The sequence below is a fragment of the Microtus oregoni genome, unplaced genomic scaffold, assembly GCF_018167655.1.
Source record: "Microtus oregoni isolate MIOR12 unplaced genomic scaffold, Mior012 000001F_ref0000356, whole genome shotgun sequence".
NCBI classification, from domain to species: Eukaryota; Metazoa; Chordata; class Mammalia; order Rodentia; family Cricetidae; genus Microtus; species Microtus oregoni.
In genome coordinates, this window is record NW_024543060.1 from 61,514,962 (window position 1) to 61,533,247 (window position 18,286).

An 18,286-nucleotide genomic window follows, 5' to 3' on the forward strand; every position below is an offset into this window, starting at 1 on the left:
TGAAGATATGAGAGCCAAAACAGAACCAGCGTTCAGCCTCTCACAACGAGGGAGACTGCAGAGGTCTGGGACAGAGATGTCATACAGAAAACAAAGCACATAGAGTTCTTTTAAAAAGCATGGGAAATAAAAAAGTAAGTGAGCAATGGAGAGACTAAATTGAGGAAGCAGCAAATGGTGAGAATCAGAACTCACCTGAAGTTGCTGAAACACGGCAATAATGGGAGAGCCAAAACGTTCAAGAATGAAGTGTCTGCTGTAATTGTGAGGTGTTTGAAAAATAAAAAAAAGAAAAAGCAAGTGAAGGTGCTTCAGGCAATCTATAGAAAAAATATCCTGTGTAAGAGATTGTGAGAGAGGAGTCAACAGGCAGCAGGGAAGTGTACCAATGAGAGAAGTAGCAAACTGGATGGGGCAGATTTGAGGCAGAACAGGAAGGTTCAATGGTACCACCAATTATGGAAGAGCTCCCCTTGTGGGGGAGAACAGTACATAAAGTCTCGGTCATTCAGGACTTCTGGGACTATCAAAAAGGACAGACCAGGGGAACGACAGAAGGATTTTATACCTGACTTATCTATTTCCCCCTTTTGATTTTTTGTTTTGTTTTTTATTTTTGTTTTTTGAGACAGGGTTTCTCTGTAGTTTTGTAGCCTGTCCCGGGCAGTGGTGGCACACACCTTTAATCCCAGCACTCGGGAGGCAGAGGCAGGCTGATCTTTGTGAGTTCGAGGTCAGCCTAGTCTACAAGAGCTAGTTCCAGGACAGGCCCCTTTTGGTTTTGCTCATGTGAAAAAGAACATGAAACATATTCAAGAGGAGAGAATGCTGTGGGGAGGAAAGAGAGGTTCCTCTACTTCTCTCTAACCACATCACCCTCTCTTTAGAATAATGATTTTAACAACTTTGCACAGAATGCATATATTTGTGTCATATTTATAGTTCCTCCACAATCATAGCAAGCATATATGTTTGGCATTGCCTCTTTAGTTTTGATTTGCATATAGTTTTTCAGGAATTAACATGACTTGGTTCCCTTTGCAAATCATCTATTGATAGAAGTCTGGACATATGATTTATCATATAAAGTATATGAAGGATGAGATCATAGGCCAGGGACATCCGCCTGGTTGATAGGCATCGCTGGGGCATATCGCAGATGCTTATTATGCAGCAAATACTGACTCCTTTTTGGGAGTTCTTATGGTCACAAAATCTCCTCCTCCCCCTGCTCCATTTTTGGTCTTCATTGTGTGAATGGCTTGAATGAGTGGGAAGTGATTTGAAGTTACACTGTCATTCTAAGACAAACCTTACAAGGCATGGAACAATAGCATTGCAGTCTTCACATGCATCTGAAGAGGAGAGATCTCTGCCTTTCTGGCCAGTGTCTAAAGTGAAACCAAATGGAACAGATGTGGCACTGACCTAAATGATAAGGCTTTTCTGTGTCTGCTGGGTTTCCCAAGACCAATCAACATGAGCCAAACCACAGCTGGCCTTCATATACGTAGGAAAGAATAAAGCCCTATGGGAAAGTGCCTAATGACTCCTGTTCTGTGAAAATAAATGGACATTTTTGCCTGGCGGTGGTGGCGCATGCCTTTAATCCCAGCACTCGGGAGGCAGAGGCAGGTGGATCTCTGTGAGTTCGAGACCAGCCTGGTCTGCAAGAGCTAGTTCCAGGACAGGCTCCAAAACCACAGAGAAACCCTGTCTCGAAAAACCACAAAAAAAAAAATAAATAAATAAATAAATAAATGGACATTTTTTTCATATTCTTTCTTCTAATAGAAAATAGACTTTTCCCCATGTGGAGTTCATTTACTATAGTTACTGGTCACAAATATTATGCTCCAAGTGTCCACAATAGCATCATCAACAAGAGAAGTTCAAAACAGACCCAAAAAGCAAAAGATTTTGAGGTGGGTTGACTGTGAGGTGGTGACTAAGTTAGGGAATCAGAACCCACACAGAGCCAGTTGCTATGGTGCTGACTAGAAGAAGGGGAAAGTGTCGAATTGAAGGACTGAGGAGGTGTTTAATAGGTGTTGGATTCAGTCCAGATCTTAGATCACTCAGACGACCTATGTTCTTCATGACCGCGCTGCTCAGTTTTCAGTCGCTCTGACAGAATCACCTAGAAAAAAACTTAAAGGGGGAAGAGTTTATTCTCCTGCTTCGTTCCAGAGATTTCAGAGTGTGGCCACTTGGCCTTGGCCTTTTGGGCTTGAGATGAAGCCAAATATAATTGTGGGAAATGTGTATGATGGAACAATGTCATTCAACTTGTTGTGTCCAACAATGACAAAGCATGTAAAAGTTCTACGGTGAGATGCACCTTTCAAAGTCACCTCTAGTGACCTGCTTCTTCCAAATAGATCCCACTAACTAGTAGCTCATTTACCTTTGAACTTACCAATGGATTAATTCACCAAGAAACCTCATTTCCTCGGGATCTAAGCACATCCAAATTTGAGCACCAAACTTTAGATACAAATGGCTTTAGAGAGTATGCTTCATGACAAAGCCATAACAATTGTGAATGTGTATCTCTTAAGAATGAATGCCCTGTTTGTGTGAGAAACTAAACAAGGAAAATTGCAAGCTCAATTAATCAGAAAATGATTAGAGTTCCATGTGCTAACCAATACATTCTCTTAAATACTTGAAACAAGATAGCATAGGGCAGAAATTCCCACCCTCATTGCTGCAGCAGGTCTCTGGGCCTTAACTGATAGCTGTATTTGTTCTACAGAACGTGTTCTAGAATGCCCTATCCTCTGAAAATAAGTTTGCTTTTCTGGTCTAATAGAGGATACTGACACCAGTTCTGGTAAATCTGGGCCCCTAGTTGAAACGTGATCAGTCTTAACTACAACAGCTGCATAGTGAAATTCCCACTGAAAGAAGCAAGTTTAAATGTGTATCTAGAACATGCCTGGGAGCAAGTCTGTCCTTTTAGGTCTGCTTTATAGAGTAGTATCTCCAAATTCTTTTTGGGTAGTAAGACTTACTACAGTTGCCACTAAAGGTAATCTATTGCTTGTCTGTTGGTCTGATGGGTGAGGAGGATTGTGATCAGTATCATTGGAACCCCAAACATTCTTTGATAAAAGTCTTTCATCAAAGACTTAAGAATTTGGATCAATAGTTTTGCACCCAATATTATGAAAATGTTAAAGTCCATGAAATGTTTTTTTCTGAAAGCGGTAGTGAGTAGGGCAGTCTGTATAGATTCTTTAATTTTAAGAGATATTACCTTAGCTTTATAGAGCCAGAATCAGATATCAGCCACTACTTCACTATTTATGTTGAAATCATGGAAACACAGCCTCTAACCTAATGTAATTTAGCTGGGAATCTAACAACCACTTGTACCCTTTGTCATGTTTCAGACATATACTATGCTAAACATCCTTTCTCCATGAACAGAAATCCCACTCTCTAGCCGGCATATTTTGTTGAGCTATGGAGAACATCTGACCCTTTCTTATCACCAGGTTCTTTTAGGATGCCATAGTTAATATAGTGACCTAGTAGGTAAAACACTCAGATAATCGATATTTCTGTGAAGTTTTATGACAGAGAAGAGAGTCAGCATGTTCTAAACAGGATGGGGAGATAGTGATATCATCCTGATGCCCAGATAAAATAATTTTATTTTCCTAAATTCAGAAAGAACAAGAAGGAAATATTTGCCAGATCAGTGACCACTTATGAGAGTAGGGAGCCTTAAAGGATTTGTTCAAAGAAAAATCCAACATGGCAGCAGAAATTGAAGCCATCAACTGGTAAAATTTATGGCCATCAATCTTCATCAAGCATTTTCTATCTCATTTTGGAAAGAACTATAAAGGTTGATTAAATAATGACACAGAAATCTCCAGCATTTCTTCCCAGAAGACATTACTGCATATGATATATATCTTGGCAGGGGCATCATCGTCTCCAGGAGTTAGTGAGACTTCCAGTTGGCATTTCAGGCTACAGTATTTCTTATTTCTCTAGTCAGGAATCCAGTGTGGTTATTTTGACAGCTGCTAGCTTTATCAATTCCAAATATCCATCATGGGACTGGACTACTAATCCTGAAATGTCTTATGGTTATTCTACAAAATATAAGAGACAGATTTGCCTGCCCCATGCTTTATTTCTACCCACTTCAGTAATTTTTTAAAGATTTGTTTATTTTTTATGTGTACAAGCATTCCCCACATGGGTATGTAAATGTGTGTGCCTAGTGCCGGTAGATCTAAGAGTAAGTGTTGGATCCCTTAGAACTAGAGTTATAGACTGTTGTTAGGGGCTCAGAAATAACCTGGGTCTTTTGCAAGAGCAACCAGTGATGTTATCATCTTCTCAAACCCAGATGGTGATTTTTTTTTTATTTTTTTGAGACTGAATTTCTCTGTGTAACAGTCCTGGCTGTCCTGTAACTCACTTTGTCCAACAGGCTGGCCTCATACTCATTAAGATCCACCTGCCTCTGCCTCTCAAATGCTGGGATTAAAGGCATATGCCACCACCACCCAGCCTAGATTGGGTAATTATCTTTATCATATGTGATTTCTATGATGTTTCAGGGTCTTTTTTCCAGTCCACGAACCTTGTTCACAAAAGGAGCATGATTTTGTGAGTTTAATTTGTACTGACATAAACAAGAAACCACAATTTTCTATCTGAGTAACTTACATATTTGTGTCAACGGTTCTTATTTGTTATGATCTGACAATGCTTTTATTAGTGACCCAGGCCTCTTAACTCAAAGAACACATTTTATTACTCAGCACCAAATACCCCAAATGAGCTTCTGATTGTCCCTCTGATCCTAGCGCCAATTCGATTATTGTTTGAAGTTTGCCACCCATGTTTAAGTGCAGTAGCCTGGTCTCTGAGACTGTCCAGGTTCTGCATGCCGTTAATAGCAGTTAATCCAACCCCATAGTAACAAATTACACTGTAAACTCTGATTTACAGAGACAGAAAAGCAATACCTGTGGTGGTTTGAATGAGAATGGCCCCCATAGACTCAATGATTCCTCTACAGGGAATGGCACTATTTGAAAGAAGTAGAAGGATTAAAGGGTGCGGCCTTGTTAGGGGTAGTGTGTCATTGGTGGGAGGCTTTGATATTTTAAAAGCCCAAGCCAAGACCAGAGTCATTCTTTCTACCTACAGATCAGGACCGTTCCTAGCTACCACTCCAGTGTCTGCCTGCAAGTCTCCACATTTCCTCCCATGGTGATAATGGACTAAACCTCTGCAATGTGAACAAGTCCCACTTAAATGCTTTCTCTTACAATAGCTGCCTTGGCCATAGTGTCCCTTCATTAAAATACAACAGTGCCTAAAACAATAACCAAAAATCAATCTTAAGTTTTTCAATAGTCTGATGGGATTCTTTACCAGTGTACTTTCTCACACCTTAGAGACATCCTTTGGGCATTTAGAAGCTAAAGGGGAATGGGAGGCAGGATGCAGACTGTAGTGATATTTTATTTATATTTTAATAAATAAAGCTTGCCTGAAGATCAGAGTTCAAAGCTAAGCCACTAGATGCCAGGGAGTGGTGGCATGCCCCTTTAATCCCAGGACTCAGGAGACAGAGACAAACAGATCTCTGTGAGTTCAAGGCTACCCTGTGCTACACAAAATTAAACCAGAAACAGATCCAGGTGGTGGTAGCTCACACCTTTAATCCCAGTCTTTGGGAGTCACACATCTTTAATCCCAGCACTAGGAAGGTAGAGACAGAAGTGATATGGCTGGGTGCAGAAAGGAATATAAAGGGGAAGAGATAGGAACTCATTGGAGTGTGGAGTCTGGGGTTTGCTGGAGGTACAATGCAGTCTATGAAGTCTGAGGACTGCCCCTTCGGTCTGAACATTAGTCTTTTTAGTAGATTGCTGCTCTGCTTCTCTGATCTTTAGGCAAATTTGATTTATTAAAATACAAATAAGATATCACTACATTGTGAGAGATTATCTCATTGTGAAAGATTTTCTAGAGTATGTTAACTGAGGTGAGAAGATTTATCATAAACTTAAGCAGCACCTTTTCATGAACTGTGCTCTCAGACCATATAAACAGAGAGAGCTAACTGAATACCAGCATTCATCTCTGTTACCTGGGACAATGCGCCCAGCGCCTCAAATTCCTAACATCACAATTTCCGTCAATGTGGACTGTGCCCATGAACTTTGATCCAAAGTAAATCTTTCCTTCCTGAAATTGCTTTTTCTTTTTTTTTTTGTCACAGCAAAAGTAATTAATATACTTCCTGGTTGGCCACTGTCTGATATTTTATCAGAAATATTCTAGCATTTCTTCAATACTCAGGAAAAACCTCCATCATGACTGAGTTCTAGTTACACATGACTACACACTCAATCAGGTATCCCAGTTGGTTCCCAGAACATCCTCGAGACACGGTTTGCCCATCAGAACACATCCCACCCTCCAGTCCCATATTCTACCTCCAATTTCAAATTCTAGGTTCTGCTGCACACACTCCCTACAAGATGTATCAACCATGTCTTGAGGGTAATTTGGCTTCACGTTATCTCTTCCTAGACTGTCTAGGCCTCTGACTATAGCCAAGGTCAAACTGTCTTCCTGGATTCTGTGGGACTTACTAGGATAGTTCCAAGGAAGGCTAAACGCCATGTCACAAGTCACCTAGGACTGGGAATGGATAGCATGCTCTCTTTATAAAGAAGAAAGCTTGTGACATACTAGTTAATTCCGGGTTTTCGTCCGAGGCAGCAATGCTGCTTTGGTTCATCTTCATCTGTGACCTCAATTTTGTTGTTTTTCTTTCAGAGTTCTGACTTCGACATTAGTAATAACTGACATTGGCCATTCGATCTCTTTGGCCATCTTGCCAACCTTAGCAGCTAGTACATTTTGGAGTCTGATTTTCAGTCTTTCCCCTGAGACTGACAGCTCAGTGTTTCCTCATAAACTCTGGTGCCCCTTCTGCCTCTTGACTCATCAGGGCTGACTTTTTCTTATCGACTACTTGTAATAGTCTTAAAACCTTTAAAATAACTCAGTCAGTCTACAATTTTAAAAACCATCACTGCATCTAAACCAGATAAACTTTTTAGCAGCCACAAATTTCATGACTTACTGTGTCTTCCCTGGATCGTAATCACATGTTTAGCTTAAAGGCCACCATATCACCATACCATTATAGAAGCTGCTATCACCGAATGCTTAAAAGGGCACAATGAACCAATGACAGAAAATTGTTGCACACAGTGTTCGAAGCTGGGTGGATACAAGACTGCTGCTCTCAACACCACTTGGTCCAGGAATCCTGACTGGAGCAAGAAGAAAATAAACGAAAAAAGAAGAGGCCCTCATTTGAGACCAGGTGGGATGTGCTCATTCTGAGGGAGCAGCATCAGTTGGGCGGCACAGCTGGGAACCTGAACTTTTACTGTGCTTTTCCTGGGGGAGGGGTTAGCCAGTCTAGATATGAGGTCTCTGTAGCTGAGGGCTGTCAGTTTGCAGTCCTTTGGGAGGAGGAAACTGTGGTTCATGGTTTCTGTATACCCTGGCAACAGTTACACAGGAACTGGAGGAAGACATTGTTACTCTTCTCTGAGCCTCAACCCACAAGAAGAGTTTGCCATTCCTGAGGATCTGAGGCATTGGGGTCCTTGGCATGGTATTACTCAGCTCATATCAAACAATAAACCTTTGCCCAAGATCTCATCTGCTCTTGACACACTCACTCAAAGCTTTCTCCACATTCCCCACCAGCAGGCAATACCTAGATCAGTCTTCTAGACGCCACTGTTTGCCCATATGTGACAGAAGGAGTGACCTAGCTTGGGATGATATGAATGAAAAATGTTTCCCATTGATTCTGTCACGTTGAACACTTGCTCTCTGTGTGGCGGCCCTGTTTAGAGAGGTTATAGAATGTTGCAACCCTGCTGGAGGAATTACATGCCCAGAGACAACCTTTGAGAGTTTAAAGCCTCTCCCCGCTGCTAATTTGTCCTGTTCTGGGTGCCCCCCCTGCCCGTATAGACTCTTCCTCTGGAACTTTAAGGTCAAATAAATCCTTCCTTCTGTAAAGTCGTCTTGGTCATGCTGTTTACAATCAAGCTAACAAAAAAGTAAGAATACAGAGTTCCCTTTCTCGTGGTCTGTTGTGTAGTTTACGCTCAATGGTGACGCCAACACAACCCAATTACCTCACAGAGACCCCATGACTTACAGCCGACAAACTAGAGAGTATATTCAATGGTGATTTGGAGGGAATAAAAGCATTGGTATCATAAAAGTTCTTTTTTTTAATTTTTTTATACTTTGCTTTCATGAATCACAGATCTGTGGTCCAGTGGAGATATCTCTCTCCCTCGTCTGCACAGAAAAACTTTGACTTTTGTTTCTTTTCAGTTATATAATCCTTTGAATCAGCCTAACTGGTTTCAAGATGTTCATCTGACCTTTCTTTTATTATTATTTTAAACCAGAACCAGATAAAATTTAGATTCTGATAAATAAAGTCTCTACATTACAATGCTTATTATCACTGTCAATTAAAACATAAACCTTTCCCCACTTTAAAAAAAATCATTGCTAGGGACTAGGAATACAGCTGAGTTAGGAGAAGATTTACCTAGCATGTACAAAGTCCGGGATTCAATAGGCAACAGCGCACCAACTGACTGAGGTGGTACATAGACCTGAAATCACCACACCCAGGAGATAAAGGCAGGAGGAACAAAAATTCTAAGTTATTCTTGGTGACATAGTGAGGTCAAGGATGTCCTGGGTTACATGGGACACTGTCTCTACAACAACAACAAAACTACATGCTAAAGAAACTAACTCCCAAGTGTGTGTGGGCGTGATGACCATGGGAGATGTACATGAATTACTTCTGCAAATGCAATCCTTATTTTATTCTTATTTGATTTCTGTATTATTATTTTTTGCTCAATTGTCACACCTTTTAATCTGCAATTTTGGGGGGGATTTTCAAGTGTACAAACTATATGCAGTAATAATAATATTGTTTAAGTTCTACAACTTTATTTTCTTATCAAGTCTGATGAGCTAACCCAGCAGCTCATAATACTGATATTTGTAGCAGTCATTTCTGAATTGTACTGAAAATATTTTTGTGTTTATTTATAAAACATGGTCACAGCTTTTAAGGACATACTAAGAGACATTTGTGCTATTTTGGGAAACTGTATCACAGAGATATAGAGGTAATGAGATTTTTCTATCAGCAGTTTTATCTTCATTTTTATGAAATCCCCAAAGTGCAAAGCCACTCAATAGTCAGTTTCTTATTCTTTATATTTAATGCTTTTCTTTTACATAACTCATCACAAAGAGAAATAGATACCAAACACCTTGAAAACCAGCGAAGCAGAAGAACACACTCGTAGTCTTACAACTTAGAAAAAAGCAAGATAATTGCAGGTCTGGGACTAGCCTGGGCTGTGTAGTGAGACCTTGTCTTAAGAAAAGAGAAATATAGGCATAAATGCTGGAAATATAAAACTATATTTTGTAGTTTGTGTGTGCATGTGCATGTGTGTTCGGGTATGAGTCATGAGTGAGACAACCGCTGGTGCCATTCTTCAGTCACAATCCAGTGGGTTAAATCAAAAGGTAGCCCACTGACCTGGAACTTGTGCAGTGGTCTAAGGTGCCCAGCCTGGAAGTTCCATGAATCTGTCTGTCTCAACTCCCCTGCACTAAGATTACAAGTGGGTGTCACCTTATCCAGCTTTTCTGCATGAATTTTAGGTGTTGAACTCATGTCCTTGTGCTTTAGAGGCAAATATGCTACCAACAAGTCATCTCCACACCCCTTAGATTATAATCATGACAAATGAACAAAGGAAATGATAAAGACAATATATCAAGGAGGGAAAAGAAGTATAATAGAAATAGCGGAAGTCCTTTATCAGTATTAATGTCATCTCTGGCAATGCTTCCAATAAATGAGTCATATACATATATTGTAATCAATGAGGTCATTTCTATTACATTTTCAAGAAAATTATGAACATGAGTGAAGAGAGAAAGATGGAATGCGTGAGCGCACAGATGAGCATGAGCTAGCAGTTAAATGCCAGGCAGCAGGGCCATCACATAATGTAGACAGCAAATATTTTTGCATAGCTAATCTGCCGGTTACATTTTATGTTCATTTTATGTTGCTTTAACCAAGTCAAGAGCCCGATAAGAGTCAGCCTAAGAAAGAAGAGGTTTGTGTAGCACATGGTTGGAGAGATAAAGAAGAGCATGATGAGCAGACATGACAATAGGCATCTCTGTGGTGGTGGGAGCATGGACCACTCCTGCTCACTTCTCAGCAGAACAGGAAACAGAAACAGGACTGGGTATAGAATCCTCAAGACTGGTCCCCAGTGACTCACTTCCTCCATGGAGATCCCACATCCTAAAGGTTTCACAGGGTTCCATAACAGTGCTGCTAGCACTGTTCAAGTCCAGGAGGCTTTGAAGGATATTTCTCACTCATTTCATAACGGCAGAGTAACGAGTGGTTATGTTCCAAAGAAAAATTGGGGAAAAAAAGAACAGTTTACTGTGGCCTCATAGTACAACAGATTAGCACTGTGATTTTAATATAGAGGAAATGGGTAATTGTAAAAGAAGATAAAGAAACAAAACACTGAATTCCAGTTAGAGTAAATTAATGACAGCTTTAACATAGTACAGTTGAGGTTTGAAAAACAGTTGAGCCTTTCAACTCATGGGAAACCAGAGGCAAGAAAATAAGGAGAGCAAAACTGAGGATGGCGGTTCTTTATTTCAGTGATAGACCACTTCGCTGATTTATGCGAGGCCTTAGATTCAATCCCACACCAGAATAAAAAGATAAATATGTGAAGACTTGTTCCCATAAGTAGCCAAGGGACAGGAGCCAATGTTGATCTTGTACAAGGCCTGGGCCACTGTGAAATCTGATAGACACATATTTGAGTAGAGTTTATTCTATTCTGTACAGAGTGAAGAATTTAAAGTGAGTGAAAGAAATGAGTCTGAAAACAATTGCCTATGTTTAGAAATTTGGGATAGATTCAGAGCAGGAAAGCAAGAGGCAGACAAAGCTTCAGACAGATGAAGAAGTACTGGGATGTGTGTTTTGGTGGTAGTGCCATGGCGGGGTGGGGGGCGGTGAGGATGAGAGACAAGTGTAATAAAGAAACAGTGTTTAAAAGAAATCCGGAGTAGCTGAACATAGCGGACAATGAGGAATACTGAGAATTCAAGAACAATTGCAGTGGGTTTTTGATCCTACTGCATGTACTGGCTTTGTGGGAGCCTAGGCAGTTTGGATGCTCACCTTACGAGACCTGGATAGAGGTGGGCAGTCCTTGGGCTTCCCACAGGTCAGGGAACCCTGATTGCTCTTCGAGCAGATGAGGGAGGGGGAATTGATCGGGGGAGGGGGAGGGAAATGGGAAGCGGTTGTGGGGACGAGGCAGAAATCCTTAATAAATAAATAAATTTAAAAAAAAAAAAAATAAAAATAAAAGAAATACAGTATTTTATTAAGTGAGAAAGGATTTCAGGTATATACATATTCATGTGCATGTATAACCATAACATGATGTGAGAAAGAGGAAGATAGAGTTCTACCCTACAGGTTTCAGACTTTCCAGACTCCAAGACTTCATGAATTCATTCTGTAAATATATTTTTGTGTGACTACACACACACACACACACACACACACGTGCATGCGCACACATAGTCACACAGTTTGCTATATTTTTTAGCACTCATTAGTGTGATATATATTTTTTAATTTATTAGATTTTTTTAAAAATACCAGCCCAAATTCCCACTCCCTGAATACTTTTTTAAAAACTACATTTGAAACCTAGCAAAAATTAACAGCATCAACAACCTTGAAGACATTCACTGTGCACATGATCATGTGTGTGTGAGTGCGTGTGTGTGTGTGTGAGTGCGTGTGTGTGTGTGTGTGTGTGTGTGTGAAAAATTACCAGAACTGATATTTGATAGTCATGCTTCTCTCCATTAGCCTCAGTCCTCATTCTTAATTTAGTATCAAAAATCAGACCCAAGCATTCTCCATGGATGCAACTGGCCTCCAAAATTTGTAGTGGTGCTCCATATATCGACGCTTCAAGAATAAAAGCATACAAACATAATGGATACCATTGTGATATTAATAAGAAGAATGCATATATACATATAACATACACATGTATGTACAATATGCATATATAGAGGGGGACAGAAACAGGGAAGGACCATAGCCCATGCTAGCCTGAAACTTGAACGGCAGTGAAAATATGGGATTATGGGTATGCTCATCATGATTTCCTCATAGTTGGATGACATAAAAGGTAACTAAGAGCTGTAATAAACAAGATGCTGTTGTTCCTTTCTGTGAAGGCATACAGCATTTCAGTATGATGTGTTCATAATATGTAAAGCATGCTTAGCATACATACTCTCAGTTAACTCCCACGTCTTTCCCTTCCTCTTTCCCTTGGCCTTTCTCTTCCTAAAGCTTTCTAGTTTCATTCATTTTTAATCGTCCGGACTTGGAATGTGAAATAAAATATCCAGTTTTGTCAATCTGATCCTGGCCTATTTCACTAAAATTGTAAGTAATCTGTAAATCCCTTGAAATGGTTTCTGATTTGGAGGAACCAGATAGAATTCTGTTTATCTTAACGAAGGTTTTTTTTTTTTATAGCCCTACTTGGTGTCAGTTACAAATTTCAATCTAAACATATGATCAGAAGACTTGATATCATGAAGTTCATTTATATTTGATTTCAGTTATTTGATTATAAGCTATAGAGAAAAGATCAAGAGGTGGAGTCAACAATGTTAGCAGATGTATCACTTTAGTTACAAGGCTGCCAAGTGGAATAACTTCCGCATCACCCATCCAAACATGGTTTGTAAGTACTGAGAGCTAATCAGATGGTGAGGACGCCTAAACTATGATTATGAATCTCCCGTATCAACAAGTGAACAAAGCTAAAAGGATTTGATTTGAAGACATTAGAAAGATTATAGCCTTTCATGAAGCATATATATATATATATATATATATATATATATACACATATATATATGGTAATAACAACAATGAGCAGAGAGAAAATAAAAACTATTCATACTTTTAAAAATACTGATCAGAATATAATTTTAAAAGGCAAATTATGTAGATATATTTTAAAAGCATGCAATGGTCTTGTTTTACAGGACATGGTTTACAATCCAGCAAATTTAAGAGTATTAATGTATTAATTTTAAATAGAGTTAACATTAAGTGTAAGAAGCAGAAGATTAAAATAATCCATAGGCTGGGGATACGGTTCATCCCATTACTACCTGCCAGGCAAGAATAAGAACCTATGTTCATATCCCCAGCACCCAAGTAAAAGACAGTTGTGGCAGCAAATGTTCTAACCCAAGCATTGGGTAGGGTAAGGGATTAGAGAAGATGCCTCCCAGAAGCACATTGACCAACCAACCTGGTCCCAGTCATTCAGAAAGATAAGGTTCAGTGAGAGACCATGTCTACCAAAATAAGGTATTGAGCAAGAGAGAACACACCCAGCATCAGCTTCCTGCTTCCACATGTATGTGCAGCACACCCGCACACACACACACACACACACACACGCACGCACACGAATAATAGTAATCTACATCTCAATTATAACATTTTCTTTGTAAACCTTAGTAATGGGTATTTATAAAGTTAGAAATAAAATGTTAACATTAGATGCTTTTATACCATTTACAGTTATGGGATTCATGTACTTCCCATAAATGTCTCATAAAACCAGCATTAAAAATTTCTCCATTAACAATAAGGAAACAGAAGGGCTAAATAATCTGAGCCAGAATTGTGAGAATGACAAGGGGAGAAATTTGTAAAAACAAAATTTAATTGTAAACTTTGACTTGATGATGCCAGTACACAACCTCCCAATATACCTCCAGCCAGGTAAACAAACACACAGAGAATAAAGTTTGCCATATGAACCATGTGTATGTATCAATTTGCTAAAAATTCTTACCAAGTTCATGAACTAATACAATGACAAACCCAAGACTCAGGAATGTTGGGTAATTTCCCCAAAACTATAGAGCTAAGAAATAGCAAGTCCTCCACCTGATCTTTATGATTTTCACTAAAATGGAAGCAGGAACGGACCTGATGGTTCTTGTTCAACAGCTTTTTACAAAATGCTGGATAGAGATGAAAGGGGTAATACACAGTGAAGTTCTTGCCACCAGCAGCACACTTACATGGACAGATGTCATGTACTGGAACAATCAGCTTTATTGTCTTTTTGACAGAAAACCTGGCAGAAATGACATAAGGGGGAAAGGACTTATTTTGGCCCTTTATTCCAGAGATCTCAGTTTATAGTCCTTGGTGTTGTTGATTCTGAGGCCATGGCGGAGCAGACAAATCATGGTGTAAGTCTCAAGTTGCGGGAGTGCTGTAGGAACTCCTACTGCCAGTAGCCTTTAAGTTACCTGCCCACTTGGGCGTGGCCTCTTATACTATTATATATGCCAATGTAAAGCATGAGTCCACCTTCTTTCCTGGCAGTTGGACTCCATTGCTGTTCCCCATTCGAGCAGAGGATTGTGATCTGTGAGTCTACCCCTAAATAAATAACCTTTAATTATACTCAATTATGAGCTAGTGTGGGATTTCGTTTTTAGCATCCTTCAAGGGAGGAAGATGCTGTCTACCTGAGAGTAAAGTGAAATCAGATGGAGCAAGACTAGAAAGGATTAGGTGTCTCCAGAAACCTTCCTTTAGTGATCTACATCACCTACTTCCTCCAATGAGTTCTAACCATCTGGCTTTCCCCACCTCTCAATGCAGTCATAAAATGAATATATAAGGAACTAGACACATTCTTTGGGCTGGAATTCTCATTATCCAACCATTTCTAGAAAGATCAGCACAGACAAAAACAGGGGTATGCTTTCCTAATCTTGTAGTCCTTAGCAGATGCAGTCAAGCCGATAATTATGATTAACCACAACATACATATAAAGAGAACTTTCAAGGGAGTTTATATTGTCACACTAGGGGGAAATTTAGTAGCTATTTAGCAGACACGTGACTACTGGAAGATTTTTTTCAGTGGTTCAGTTGGGTCCCTAAAGGAAGTAATCGTTCAACAAGGATAACCAGATTCCTCATTCTCTTTCCCTCTTTCCCTCCCTCTCCCTCCCCCTGTGTTAGTCTGTCTGTCTGTCTCTCCGTGTGTGTGTGTGTGTGTGTGTGTGTGTGTGTGTGTGTGTGTGTTGGCTAATTCATTAGGGAAAAGGAACAGATTTATCTGCTAAGAAATATGAAAACTTGTGCATTTCTTCATTCATTCCATAGTTGTGCAGATGCTATTGATTTTGTTGCTCTCCGCTATCCATGCCAGTTGACTTCCAATGCCATCTGTAGTCTCATGGTGATAAAATACCCATATACTGTGTGTGCAAATAGAAAAGGTTGGAGCATAAGATGTCAGTAGTGACAGCAGCTGAAAAAAGGCTCCTCCCTCTTTTTTCCTGTTATAAGTCTGTAGTATACCTTTGTAGATTTTTTAGTTCTTTCCTTTTCCTTTTTTCCCCCCAGCATCCTGTTAAGTGATGGCTTGGGCAGCTCAACAACAGAACTTTGTTGTATTTAGTTAGGAATTTTCTCCCCAAACCATCTGGGCTGGCAGGTGTTCATCATCAGATCTGGGTTGCTATGAGACTGGAGCTTGCTAATGCTAATGAAGTGTAGAGACAGAAACCTAAATTTTGCTCATTTGAAGCAACTTTATGTGCGTTTCTGCTGGAAGCACCAGCAACACCTCACGACTTTCCAAAATGCAAACTCGGTAATTAAAGGGGCCCGAGGAGGATGCTCTGGTGATCCAATATGATAGAAAGAAATTAATGGTGATGTGTGCATATTTTCATTAAACATTATGTGAATATTGATTCCCTTCATGTTGGGAAAGAGTAAGTCCGTGATCTGTGAAAGCTTTCAAAGTGAAAGGGGAAGAGAAGGGAAGTATAGATTTCTTTCTATGTAATGGTTGTATCTTTGAACTCGTAGGGAGAAGAGCCTCAGATCACGAGAAAGCAGTTTTCTTAATGATACTTAATTTGCACATAAAGTGTAGAAAAGATAACTGCTAGAGAAAATGGTCAACTTAGTGATCTTCTTTCTTTCTAGTGGTCACTGGTATCACATCAAATTCAAGTTCAGCCAACTGAAGGGCAGAGAGGCACAGAGCAATGTGAAGAAAATTGGGAATTGACACTCAAGTCACCGTGAGAGACTGGAGAGAAACAGTTTTATGAAAATAAGGTAAGATTGGGTCTATCTATATAAGGTAAGGTAGGGACACAGGAAGACTGCTGTGAAATCAGATTCCTGAGAAAGATCCTTTCAAAGGCCTTGGAACCACACTAGATCCAGTGAGGATCATGAATGGATAATGATGACATCGAACTGACACTTAGGTCTCACATCACAATGCTATTTTACGAGGCATAGCTTGTGTTCCTAAATGACTCCGATATAGGCAGAAAGCTCAAAATGAGCTTATAAATAGCTCATTTTCAAATTATCATTATTGCAACTAGCTTTTGCAGAATGGGGGATTTCTGACCATCGGTGTACAAGTAGTCATGAGGAAAGAGTAAACAAAAATCCATCATTAAAGCCATACCAGAAATCAAGTTACATCAATTTTATAAAGTGAGGTTTTGTGTGGTATTTTGCTTGTGAGGGGTAAGGGATAGGTCATTATCACTAAAAAGTAGCAAACGTTAAAACCACTATGGCAAAGCATAAAAAACAGGTGAAAAAAGATTTGTTTAAAGTCAATGCTATTAAAGATGATAATAAAGGGTCACAGATAACATTGGTCCACCATGGACAGCAATAAAATATTGGTTCATATTTTATAAACATACCTAATCTTAAATATATGTGTGTCTAACAGAACCAACCTACCTACAAAGAAATTTTCACTGAGTTACCAAAAATAGAAAGATTCAATAATAATAAAGAAATAAAAGCAAATTCAATTTAGTAAGGGAATTATTAAATTATTTTGTTTTCTCATTTATATTTTATTACGGTTATTATATTATAATAAAATGCATGTTATAATACCAAGGTTATTTTGTAAATCTACTATACTCCAGAAGTTTTGCAAATTCATCTCAATTATTTTAAATTACATTTACTGGGAGAGGGTGCATGCACGCTCGTGTGCACCATGCCACGATCCTTGTGCAGAGATCACAGGGCAAATTTTAGTAACCAGATCCCTCCTTCCACCATGTTGGACAAAGGACTAAACTTAAGTTGTCTGGCTTGGTCTCAAGGACCTTTACCTGATGAGTCATCTTGCTGGCTCAGTTCTCAATTACTCTTATCACTTGTTTGTATTTTAGATGCTTAATCACTCTTTCAGAAATGGAGACCTATAATGATTTAGCAATTATCTTCCAATTACAAAAGCTGTATAGGGCAGCTAGAAGGGTACAAAATTATCAATCTTGTAATTTTCCATCACATAACCTACTGTGAACTGTAAACACAGAAATAAAAGTTCAAAAGGATATGTATGATATTTCTAAAAATTTGAAAAAGAAATAAAAGAAGGAGAGGCTGCGTGCAACACTCTGGAGACTGGAACAGGAGGACTGGAGCATGAGGAGAGAGAAGGAGAGAGAGAAAGGAGAGATAAAGAGATAGAGAGACACACATAGAGAGAAAGAGGGAGAAGAGAGATTTAGTTTGTTTTCGCTCTAGCAAGTATAATCCAATCAGTGTATTTTACAGATCAAGGCAACACTCTGCATTTTTCAGTAGCTAATTCAACCCTATAGAGAGGATTGTTTTGATTTATATTTTAAAAGTCCTCTTGAGAGTTGAATCTCTAAAGCAGCAGAAATGTTATTACGATAATTCCAAACTGAGCAGGGGAATTACTTAAAATCATGGTACTATTTTATTCTCTACTCATGAATTAAAATGTATGTCAAAGCCAGGACTTCTCAAGGGTTCCTACAAATACTGGGGTAGATTGTTCTCCATGGGGTCAAGCTGGCTAGGAAGATACAAGTGATTTGTTTATTTTCTTATAGAGAAAACTTTCCCTAACAGTGGGAGAATCAAGGTAACATGATGTGCTCAGTTTCAAAAAATGCTGACTATCCCACCTGTATGAGCCATGCCTGGTCCTTCTGGACA

General features: G+C 39.3%; 1 pseudogene; it reads right to left on the minus strand.

Moving 5' to 3' along the window:
- The window catches only part of LOC121463564, a 43,882-nt pseudogene that overhangs the window by 22,152 nt on the left and 3,444 nt on the right, over positions 1-18,286 (minus strand).